Source organism: Capricornis sumatraensis, chromosome 14, assembly GCF_032405125.1.
Source record: "Capricornis sumatraensis isolate serow.1 chromosome 14, serow.2, whole genome shotgun sequence".
NCBI classification, from domain to species: domain Eukaryota; kingdom Metazoa; phylum Chordata; class Mammalia; order Artiodactyla; family Bovidae; genus Capricornis; species Capricornis sumatraensis.
In genome coordinates this window covers 29,862,928-29,875,771 of record NC_091082.1, presented here as the reverse complement: position 1 = coordinate 29,875,771, position 12,844 = coordinate 29,862,928, and the positions used below count along the sequence as shown (strand labels likewise).

Below are 12,844 nucleotides of genomic sequence, written 5' to 3'. Positions count from 1 at the left end.
TTGTTAAACTGAATGACTCTCGTGTATTAGAATTTTTTTTTCTCTCTTCTTTTATAATCTGGGAAGAAGCGAACCAAGGCTGAAAAGGCCATTTTGAAATGTCAGGGATCCAAGCTCTTTTTGAATTGTCACTCTGCCTTCCTCATTCTGAGGCGTCTGCATACAGGTACAAATACAAGATGAACTGACTATAATTTGGGGTGGTACCTAAGAAGAGTGCATGGTTCAGGAAGAAGCTAAGGGTAAAGCAGCTCTGGGGTACAATTCCTGTGACCCATGAATGCTCTCACATCAACAAGGTCTTTGAAGATTTCTAAAGGAGGTGACATTTTAGGAGAAGATAGACATTTTGGTGAAAGATGTGGAAAAGGATGAAGAAAAGGAGAGCTTAAGTGTTCCAAATTCCATACTTTTGTTTTTCTCCCTCCTGGTTTGGATATATAATAAAAATACTAAAAATGCTATAATAATAAGTACAGGTACTGTATTAAGAAACTATATCAATATAGTGATAAGTAATATGTACAAAATAGTAAAAAAAAAAAAAAAAAAGTACCTGACTACAGCAGAAATGAAATTAAATGTGATTACAAACTGTTACAGAGTCCAAGCTGGTCCTGCCTGCTGTACAAGAGGCCAATAAATTGAATGACAAGTTGTTGGGGCAAGAAATAGCAACTTTATTTGTAAAGACAGAAGACTGAGAAAATGGTGGACTAGTGTCCCAAAGAACCATCTTCCCTATGTTAGAATTCAGATTTCTTTTAAAAGAGGAAGAAGTAAGGTCAGACATTTCCCGGTTCCAATCAGTCTCCAGAGGAGATATGTTAATTTATTCCTTGCTCCAGTCATTCATAGGTGGACCTAGTCACGATGTTTCCTGTGAGCTAAACAAAAGTTTTTAGCTTAATGCTCACTACCTGGGAGGAAGGGTTTCCAGAGATGGGTCCTTATCTATAATTTAAGCTTATAGGCAACATCACTTTAGTGATCAACTTGTAATAAAAGGCAAAGTTTCTTTCCTATTGTGGAATGATGAGAAAATCAGGAATATTTGCAGAATATGGAAAGAATCATTTTACAGAAAGTATGATTCTGAGCAACAAAGAATAACAGCCTGGAAAAAGGGCTGGACCTAAGAAATCAACAATTCTTCTGCCAAAGACAAACAAGGATTGTGGCTGAAAGTCAGGTTTCCTGTATCTGTCTAGAAGATTAGCATCAAAGTCACAGATTTAATATTAATTGAAGAAAAGGCTGGCAGTTTGAGAATTTAAGTCTTTGGTGAAAGTGCTGTGGTGGAAGCTTTCATCAAAAAAGGTTACATAAATTCAAGGAGGGTGAATTTGAACCCACACCAGTGGCAGGATACCACTTTTCTCAAGGGGTTCTGGTGTTTGTTTTCTGTCCTGTAATATCTCTACTTAGCCACAAGGAGCTCTCTCTTCCCATCACTGGCGACCAGTCTCTTTCTGTCTACAGCAATGGTGAGCTAGCCATCTTTCCCTTGGTTAAGAGAAATCCAAAGTTTGTTGTATTTGCCAAGACCAAAAATGTTGGGAAGCCAGATTAGCCGAATGGCTGCCATCGACATCTTTCACATCAATCACATCTCAAGAGCCAGGATGTCTCTCTGCTGGTGATCATATCAGTTATTACCAGGTCAGCACCACCAGTCACCAAACTCAGGTAACCAAACTGTGGACCTGGATGAAACTGGTGTTCTTACCAGTCTCTGCATCAATCTGAATGATTTACTTTGATGAAAGGATCTAGATAGCTGCTGGTGTAAGCATCATGGATCGTCCTATGAGGGATTCTTTTAGTGCCCACTCTGCACAACTTGTATGTGGCTTCTCAGACATAATACAATGAATAGAAGAGACTTTTGGTGGCATGGATCAGATAGAAATTCTCTCTGGTTTTGTCAATTCCAATAACATTCATAAAGAAAACCAGAAGGGTAGGTTATAGCAATTTGGACCCAGTCATCAATCTATTACTCTTTCTTTTTCCTCCTAGCATGGCTAATTATATATATATATATGTGTGTGTGTGTGTGTGTGTGTGTGTGTGTGTAGGTTTTTCCAGGTGGCGCTTCTGGTAAAGAATCTGTCTGCTAGTGCAGGAAATGCAAGAGACTAGGGTTCAGTCCCTGGGTTGGGAAGATTCCCTAGAGGAGGAAATAGCACCCCACTCCAGTATTCTTGCCTGGAAAATCCCATGGATAGAGGAGCCTGGTGTTCTATAGTCCATGGGGCTGCAAAGAGTTGGATATAACTGAGCATATGATATGTGTGTGTATATGTGTGTGTATGTGTGTGTGTGTGTGTGTGTGTGTATTATATGTGTGTGTCTCACAAACTCGAAGCTGTCATGTACTAAGATAGCAGATGTGATATGTCAACTTAGATTCAACAAAATAATTTTAATGTTCAGATTAAATCAATGTGGTAAATTTGAATTTTGTTGCTTTCAACTTTAACTTGGCTTTATTATAATAAAAATGTATACATGTAGAGAGTCTATACTTAGTTTATACTTAGTACAGTATGCTTCAGATATGGGTATTCCCAAACTTTCTCCTGTCCCCAGGCCCCAAAGGGAAAGCTCTTTGCTCACTTAGCTGTCTTCTGTTCCCCACTCCACCCCTCCACTCCAGAGAAGGGTCTGCTCCTGAGCAGATAATGGAAAAGGCAACGCGATGGTGGTGAAGCTTCCCTGGTAGCTCAACTAGTAAAGAATCCACATGCAATCCAGGAGACCCCTGTTCAATTCCTGAGTTGGGAAGATCCCCTGGAGAAGGGATAGGCTACCCACTCCAGTGTTCTTGGGCTTCCTTTGTGGCTCAGCTGGTAAAGAATCCACCATAGAAGACAAATACTGTATAATTTCACTTATTTGTGAAATCTAGAAAAAACAAATAAATAAACATAAGAAAACAGAAATAGACATAGGTACAGAGAACAAGTTGGCGGTTGCCAAAAAAAAAAAAAAAAGAATCCACCTGCAATGCAAGAGCCTCCGGTTCGATTCCTTGGTTGGGAAGATCCCCTAGAGAAGGGATAGGCTACCCACTTTAGTATAAACCCGTGGACTTGGCCCATCAATCATATTGAACCACTGCATGCATATCTGAGTTATTTTATCTCCTGTTAGAGAATACTTGAGTCTGTTCCTTCAGAAAATTTTGAAGGGAAGGCATTCTCTCAGCCTGGGGCCACTGGTTGATGGACAAGAGCAAGTCCATTGGTCAGTTTGTCCAGCATCCAATACCTTAGGGTTGCTACCTATTTCAGTACCCTTTGGGACCATAAACTATTGCTCTTAGGTACAGAATGACATGAGAAGTTGTATACAAGTTTTGGAGAAATCAACAGAGAGGAAATGATCTATCTAGTGATTTCCAAAATAGACAAAAATTCCATTTTAGTAAAAGTTACACAGTAGATGATACATCACCACAGAGGAAAGAAGTACAGTGGATTTAAAAGCTTTAAAGTGTTGATGTTCCCACTCATTATCAGAGAAATGCAGATCAAAACCACAATGAGGTACCATTTCACACCAGTCAGAATGGCTGCTATCCAAAAGTCTTCAAGCAATAAATGCTGGAGAGGGTGTGGAGAAAAGGGAACCCTCTTACACTGTTGGTGGGAATGCAAACTAGTTCAGCCACTGTGGAGAACAGTGTGGAGATTCCTTAAAAAACTGGAAATAGAACTGCCATACGACCCAGCAATCCCACTGCTGGGCATACACACCGAGGAAACCAGAATTGAAAGAGACACGTGTACCCCAATGTTCATCGCAGCACAGTTTATAATAGCCAGGACATGGAAGCAACCTAGAAGTCCATCAGCAGATGAATGGATAAGAAAGCTGTGGTACATATACACAATGGAGTATCACTCAGCCATTAAAAAGAATACATTTGAATCAGTTCTAATGAGGTGGATGAAACTGGAGCCTATTATACAGAGTGAAGTAAGCCAGAAAGAAAAACACCAATACAGTATACTAATGCATATATGGAATTTAGAAAGATGTGAACAATAATCCTGTATATGAGACAGCAAAAAAGACACAGATGTATAGAACAGTCTTTTGGACTCTGTGGGAGAGGGCAAGGGTGGGATGACTTGGGAGAATGGCAATGAAACATGTATAATATCATATGTGAAATGAAACACCAGTCCAGGTTCAATGCATGATACAAGATGCTCGGGGCTGGTGCACTGGGATGACCCAGAGGGATGGTATGGGGAGGGAGGTAGGAAGGGGGTTCAGGATGGGGAACACGTGTACACCTGTGGCGGATTCATGTTGGTGTATGGCAAAACCAATACAATATTGTAAAGTAATTAGCCTCCAATTAAAAAAAAATAAATTTATATTTAAAAAAAGCTAAAGTGTTGATGTTCCTCATGGAAGAGCCTAAAGCAATGTTATCATCTTTCGACTTAGGAAAATGGGAGCCTCTCTTATTGGACGGAAGAGCTTCTTTAGTTTGATATGACCAGAGCATCAATCATTTATGATGAGAGCCAAGGGAGGAGGCTAAGAGTTAGTGTGGAAGCCCAGCCAGTAGGGAACAATACTCAGTCCTGAGTAGCCATACAATTTTTGCTAAATCTCAGAATGACGGTTTGTGTGAATGGAATATCCACTAAGTATCTTTCACTCGACATTTATTTGTAATCTCTTGAGCTTCCGTTTTAATTTTTCTCCATTATTCCCATGCTTCATGCTCAAAAAAAAAATTATTTTTTGTCAGAGGAAGGACTTTATTTTCCTTCCAATAAAGAGAAAAGTCTTGAACCTTCGAGTCCATTTTCATAAATGGTGAAGTATAGAATAATATGTTAACATGCATCTAGCTTTAGCTTTTTAAATGTACAAAGACCAAATTGCTAATTAAAAGTTCCTAAGCATGCAAAACTTAAACACCGAGATTATTAGTTCATTAATAGAATAAACCTTCCAGTAATTTTCAGATCTCAAAGTCATTTATTACCTTCTACCACAAAAGACTAAATATAGAATTTCCTTACTTCTATAGGAAAAAGGGGATAAATGTTTCAGACCACACATGAAGAATAGTTTTGCTGTGGTTTTTAGGTATATTCCCACATTTAACGATAGAAACAGAAAGCAATTTAAGAACATTTTCCATGTGTGTCCAAAATGGAAGACACATCATCATCTTTACAGAAGAGCCAGCAGTTACTATTGTCTGCAAAGGGCAGTTCATTCATATCCATGCGCACAGGGACTTGTGGGTGTCCAGGAATACAAACACACATTCAGTGAGCTTCCCAGAAGTTTTAGGATGTTTTCATTTGTGCAGTTTTTCAAATGCAATATATTCTAGGAAGAAGTACTTTCCCCATGGCTTCTGCATACAGAAGGCAGCCGTTTGATCCCTCACCAGTAAAGAATCTGCCAGCAATGCAAAAGACCTGGGTTCGATCCCTGGGTTGGGAAGATCCCCTGAAGAAAGAAATGGCTACCCATTCCAGTGTTCTTGCCTAGGAAGTACCATGGACAGACGAGCCTGGTGGGCTACAGTCTATGGGCTCACCAAGAGACGGACACAACTGAGCAACTTTCAAAGGACACACACACACACACACACACACACACATGACCCAACAGCACAAGCGCATAAAATCATGTGAATTTTCCAGCACTGTATGGAAAATTAGAAAAAACTCTGATGTAGTTAATACATCTGCATTTTCTGCAAATGTAATTCACCAAGTGGGACATACTATATCTAGGAAGGATTGGCTATGTCTAGAGAGAGCTAGGTAGTCATTTCTTTTAAAAAATTGCATTTGGCTATGCCAGGTCTTAATTTTGGTATGCAGGATCTAGTTCCCTGACCAGGGATTGAACCTGGACCTACTGCATTGGGAGCATGGGGTCTTACCCCTGGACCACCAGGGAAGCCCCCAGGCAGTTATTTCTTATGGGTGGTTATCAGTTCTCTCTCTCTTTTTTGAAAAAATGCAGATTATTTTAGGCCCACTATATTTACATATTTTGACTGAATTCAGTTGTTGCTTCCAAAACAATTCACTTTTTTGAGGGGGATAAGAGTTTCAGTTTCCTCAACCCCTTTTCCATTCTACCCCATTCTGTTATTACCACCACTAATGAATAAAGCCAGACAGTGCAAATGTTTTGAGAATGTTCCGACTTTGACAAGGGAAGTAAAATATTGCATGATTATGTATCGCAAATGAGGTTTTGATTGTAGCCACACAACTCAAAGATAAAATGATTTGTTCTAGTTTCATTCTTAGTCTCTTATTGGTATTGCTCTCCAAGGCACCAATAAGAGAGTGAAAAGAACAGCTTTCCAGGAGGATTTTTCTAAGAATTTCAACCAAAGATCCAAAAGATAATAGCAGAAATCAGATTCAAAAGAAACAAATAAGGGAACAATGGTAAAATGTGCAGAAAACAATTGAGGACTGTGGTCATCTACAAGCTACATCAGAGATTGGGTAGGAAGCCGAGAAGTAGCCAGCATGGTACCAGGGAGCAAATGAACGTTTTCCAAACAGGTGTCATTCACTGGGTGTTTTTAGGAAGCTCTAGGATTAATTGAGATGGTTTCGGCATTAGGTCACTTTTCCATGAAATAGTTCTAGCAACTTTCAAGATGTGAGAGATGATGTATTATTTTTGTATAGAAGCAAACTCTGATTTATTAGGGAGAGTATAGATTAGGAAAGTGACCACCCATGCTTTCTTTTTTATCTTCTTTTCCAGATGTTTTTTGTGTGTTTGTATTCTGTTGTTGTGATGAATCTGAGTATAATTTTGCAAATTTCTGCCTCCACGATAATATACAAGCAGAGCTGGCTGGACTTTACCAGAAATGGGGGTGCTAAGTAAAGTAACAAGGGCAGAGTCAGGGACTAATGTTTATAAAAACCCTAAAGTACCTTTCAGACCTTAAATGTCAAATCTGCATCAAAGTCTAGTTAGAAGGAAGAGTCATTGTCAGTAAATAATAATTCATTGAATTCTATCTAGGAGAGTGTTTTTGTTTTTTCTGGGTCTTTCCTGCTTATTAGCTTGTTATTATAGAATTTTTTTTAATTTTGTTGAATTATAGTTGGTTTACAATGTTGTGTTAATTTCTGCTCTACAGCAAAGTGACTCAGATATGCACACACACCCGTATCTTTTTTGTATTCTTTTCCATTCTGGTTTATCACAGGATATTAAATACAGTTCCCTGTGCTAGTAGAGAAAATTTTAAGTTTTATTCTGTAAGGCAGAAAGTTAAACGGTCAGAGACATCTTAAACAAGTTCAAGTAAGGCTGAGATGGAACTAAATTTAGTCAGTTTAATTTTTGGCTGCTCTTCAATTTAGTTTAAACCACAGTTATCACTGATCCGTTCAGTTGCATAATTCATTCTACTTAAGAATGTTCGTCTCTCCCATGCCACACAAGTAGAGCTGGCTGGACTTTCCCAGAAATGGGGGTGCTAAGTAAAGTAACATGGGCAGAGTCAGGGGCTAAGATAACACATTTCTACCGTGAAATATGCCACAAGAACAAAGGTGGAGACCATTTGATCCGTTCCTTGGAATTATTCTTCTTAAAATGTAATTAGCATATGATTTTATTGACTGTGCACTTGAGATTAAAACCAAAGATATATATTCTCCTATATGAAAAAAAAAAAGTGTTTCTTATTTTGGTAAACTTGATAATGTGTCCCTAATGTTCTAGAAAGAACTCTGGAATCCCGGTGCCTGGAAATGAGAAAAATACCTAAGCTCTAAATTTCACAAGGTAGAAGAGATCAGTTTCATTTTAAGCTCTTCTTCAATTTAGTTGACAGCTCCAGGGTATCATTTGACTTGCATGTTTTCAGCATATATTAGGAAGTTCCTAGGCTAAATGAGGTAAAAGAGGAGTTTACAGGAAAATATCCTTGCCCTTGAGCAATGTATAAACATGTGTATTCTTAGATGCTTTGTTAACAAAGGACAGTGTGCTGGTATATTTGTAGCTCACCTAAATATTCCAGCAAACAAGATGTCACAAAGATATGGCATCCTCACGGCACAAAAATGTAGACATTTATGATGTGTCGTTTTATGTTTTCAGTAAATTGTTTCATAATAATGGCTGTGTGTGGGAAGCTGTGGTGAATTAGCATTGAACCGAGGGTAAGACTTTTTCCTATTCGTCCCATCCCCGTAAGCTAATTTCACCTTGCTACCCAGGCTGGCCTGCAAGGTTTATTCCCACGAGAGTTTTCCCTTGATGAATTCACATTTACTGTATAGGATTTAAAATTTCAAAAATCACCTGAAACATGCTGTTCCACTTCTGTGTCCTGCCCAAGTGCCTGCCACAGAGCTAACCCAATGAATAGTTACAGAAAGAAGAGAGGAAAGAGGAAAGGATGAAAGGAACAGAGGGAGGGAGGGTTCTGTGTTCTGTATACATTGTGGTTACGCTGGATAGTGTAGTAAGTGTGGTGTGGTGTGTAAAGCTCAAACAGTCATAGGTCTCTCCCTGCGTTGTTGGTTGACATGTCTTGTTCTGAGGTTGACTAGAACAAACCACCTGTAACTAGCAAGCTGGTCATCATTTTATTTTTAATTTAATTTTTAATGAATTTTCATTGGCATACAGTTAATGTACAACATTGTGTTAGTTTTGCTGTCAAAGTGAATCAGTTATACATAAACACGTATCTACTCTTTTTAAGATTCTTTTCCCATATAGGTTATTACAGAGTATTAAGTAGAGTTCCCTGCAGCAACCTTATTTTTAGAGAGTAATCACAAAATGGGGAGAGATTTAGGCCAGTCACCATTTTAAAGATTTGATCTCAACAAATATCTACCTGTCTGATTCACTGTTCCATGCTCTGTAAAATTTGCTGTTCAGAGCATTTGAGTTACTACCTCAGGCCATTTAAAAATTTTTTAAAATAATTTTCCTGTAAAAGGAATATAGCTTTTTTGACTATTGAACACTAGGTGAATGTGTAATTTCAGTGTCTGGGGAGTCCTGGATTCAGTGAGAATGATGCTTCTGTTGTATTTCCATGACATAGATGCACAAAGAATTGGTCCTGCTGCCTGGAAGGAAATAAAGGAAAGACTCTAGTTATGAAAAAACTAGATGATTGAGGAGGGGAAGGAATCTAAGACATGCGCTCTCACTATCTACTCTCCTGCTGCACCTGCTGTCTGACTACAGGGAACCTGCCCATCTCATTCCCACCACAGGAAGCCCGTCTACATAGCTGGTGGCTGACAAGGTGAGCAAGAACTTGGGGCACTGTGGGTTATGTACTATGTAAGCGTGAGCTCTCTACTCACTGTAGAAGTTTTGATTGGTTCAGGCTCTATTCGCAGTATTGCCAGGGAAGATCAGCTGACCGTCCACTGAGTGGTCCCTTAGGGCAGCATTTCCAGTAGTGAATTCTCCTTTGTTAGGCAACTGGTCCTCAAACTTTTAATATTAGTAGTTATCTTGCTAATGTTTCATAATTTAGTGGACTTATGGGATATGCACCCATGCTCACAAAACTTCCAAGATGTTTTGTACACCTGAACCTAAAACAATATTGTAAATCAGCTCTATCTCAATAAAAAATGTACAAACTTCCAGATACAAAATAAATGTCATGCAGATATAATGTACAGAATGGTAACTATAGTTAATAATACTATATGGTGAATTTGAAAGTGGCTAAGAGAATACATCTAAAAAATTCTCATCACAAGAAAATAAAATTGTATATCTGTGAGGTGATGGATGGTAACTAGATGTTATGGTGATAATTTCACAATATACACAAGTATTGAATCATATCATACACCTGAAACTAATATAATATGTCAGTTATACCGCAATATTTTTTTTAAAATAAATCAAGTAGACAGATGACCCTCAGGAACAGAAAAAGGAGAGCAAGTTCACATTTTGAACATTCATTGAGCTATCCATTTATAATTTGTGAAATGTTTGTATGTTTGTGAAAACTCAGTAAAAATTTATTTCAAAACATATTAAATAGGCTGCTTTGCTTATTTAAGGAATGAGGAAACTACTCCTCATTTTAAGCATTAGTTGAGCAAGTAGTTGTTAGGAAATTTAAACATTGTATAGAAGATTAGATGAAGTGACTTTTGGTTATGTAATATTTTGACCCTTATGTTGTATAATTTTCTGGTGCTAGGCTGAAGTCTCCTATATCTTCAATCATTCTTCAGATGACTTGGTTTCATGTCCATCCATTATTGTAAACCAATTTCTTTTGAAGGCAAATGGTTCTCCAAAAACAACCATCGGCTTTGTTGTTCTAATTGTCACAGAGTGCCCTCAGATTTTATGAAATTTCACTGATGTGTCTTACTTGTGCTGTGAGTCTTTGCCAGACAGTCCCCAGTAGCAGGAACTAAATTCCATTAACCTTCATGTTGTTCATACTCTCCCTCATTTTCCAAGTTGTACTAAGTGCTCAGTGTTTGGGGGCTGCTGTTGATATGTTGTTTGCTATTTCAGTCCCTTTGGTTCTGGGCATCTTCAGGGAATACTAACAGAAATGGAAAACAAATATAAACAAAAAAGGCAAAAAGAGGGAGTAGCTCCAAGGCTGATAAATTTAAATAAAAATTAGAAGAATGGACAATGTCTTTAGTTTGTAGTTCAGTCTACATTAGACTATGCAGTTTCCTATATTGTTAATTAGCAAGGAGTGTCTGCAATAATGATATTGAGCAGAATCCACTTAAATAGTCTTAGGGTAATTATATGATCAAAAATATTCTCAAGACTGAAAAAAAGTGACCACATTTCTCAACATCTTAAGTAATTCACAGTCACCAAAATCACCACCAAGAGAATTGAACAACTCAGTTGGGACAGCCTGAGGATTCTATAATGCTTCTTTCATGGATGATCCTGAAAAACAGTGAAAATATTTCCAGGAGTCTGATCTTGGGGTCCATATTGACCAATTATGAGGCTTAGTCAGTTGTCAAAGAAGTTAGTCACACATCAATGCCCATCTTGTTACCACCATCTATAAGTGTCCAAGGTGTGGTGTGTTCCCCTCTCTAATTCTTTAAATGGGAATTTTCACTCCTGTTGTCTTCCCCTCCCCAACCCACCCTCTGCCACCTTGAGTTATATTAGGGGAGAATGTTAAGTCTGTATATTTTTTGTACCTAAAGAGCCTTGTTTGCACCTGATGGAGACCTTTAGAGAAGGAATCTGGAATTTCTAAACTGATGATCATGTCTCTTCTGGAACATTCAGTCAGTTCAGTTCAGTCGCTCAGTTGTGTCCGACTCTTTGTGACCCCATGAATCACAGCAAGCCAGGCCTTCCTGTCCATCACCAACTCCTGGAGTTTACTCAAACTCATGTCCATCTAGTTGGTGATGCCATCTAGCCATCTCATCCTCTGTCGTCCCCTTCTCCTCTTGCCCCCAATCCCTCCCAGCATCAGGGTCTTTTCCAATGAGTCAGCTCTTCGCAGGAGGTGGCCAAAGTATTGGAGTTTCAGCTTCAATATCAGCCCTTCCAATGAACACCAAGGACTGATCTCCTTCAGAATGGACTGGTTGTATCTACTTGTAGTTCAAGGGACTCTCAAGAGTCTTCTCCAACACCACAGTTCAAAAGCATCAATTCTTCGGCACTCAGCTTTCTTCACAGTCCAACTCTCACATCCATACATGACTGGAAAAACCATAGCCTTGACTAGATGGACCTTTGTTTGCAAAGTAATGTCTCTGGTTTTTAATATGCTGTCTAGTTTGGTCATAACTTTCCTTCCAAGGAGTAAGCATCTTTTAATTTTATGGCTGCAATCACCATCTGCAGTGATTTTGGAGCCCCCAAAAATAAAGTCTGACACTGTTTCCACTGTTTCCCCATCTATTTCCCATAAATTGATGGGACCAGATGCCATGATCTTCGTTTTCTGAATGTTGAGCTTTAAGCCAACTTTTTCACTCTCCACTTTCAGTTTCATCAAGAGGCTTTTTAGTTCCTCTTCACTTTCTGCCATAAGGGTGGAACACTGAAAGGATGTAATTTCTAATTGTCTACTTCACAGTTAGTAAAGTGGGGTTGAGTGGACTTGAGGTTCATGGAACAGGTAAAGTAGGTTAAGCAAAAGTTCATTAGGAATTTTGTGTGCAAATGAGGAAATACATGTGTTAGAGAAGTCATAGAATGATGAATAACTCTTTCAGTTCAGTTCAGTTCAGTCGCTCAGTTGTGTCCGACTCTGCGACCCCATGAATCGCAGCACGCCAGGCCTCCCTGTCCATCACCAACTCCCGGAGTTTACTCAGACTCACGTCCATCGAGCCGGTGATGCCATCCAGCCATCTCATCCTGGGTCGTCCCCTTCTCCTCCTGCCCCCACTCCCTCCCAGCATCAGAGTCTTTTCCAATAAGTCAACTCTTCGCATGAGGTGGCCAAAGTACTGGAGTTTCAGCTTTAGCATCATTCCCTCCAAAGAAATCCCAGGGCTGATCTCCTTCAGAATGGACTGTTGTGACTAATTCCAAATCTGGTAGAACATCTCTCCTCAATCTGACATATTATTGTTTTTGTTTTTAATAGTATGACTCCTTCTTGGCTCCAGTAGGGTGGTAAAGCTTATACTTATCTAAAGGCTTTTCACAGACTTTTCCCTATAGCCAGAGCTGATGAGTCTAAAGATGAGCACCAGACCTAGGCATAATAAAATGAAGTATGAAAGTCCAGAATGTGATCATGGACAATCTTTCAGGAAAGAGAAGATACAATTAGGAGCAGGGAAACCTGAGTCTC

At 39.0% G+C, this 12,844-nt stretch overlaps 1 pseudogene; it reads right to left on the bottom strand.

The window, feature by feature from the left end:
• Window positions 1-1,420: 1,420 nt before the first annotated feature.
• On the bottom strand, window positions 1,421-8,087 carry LOC138090733 (small ribosomal subunit protein eS4-like; annotated as a pseudogene).
• Between the last annotated feature and the right edge of the window lie 4,757 nt (window positions 8,088-12,844).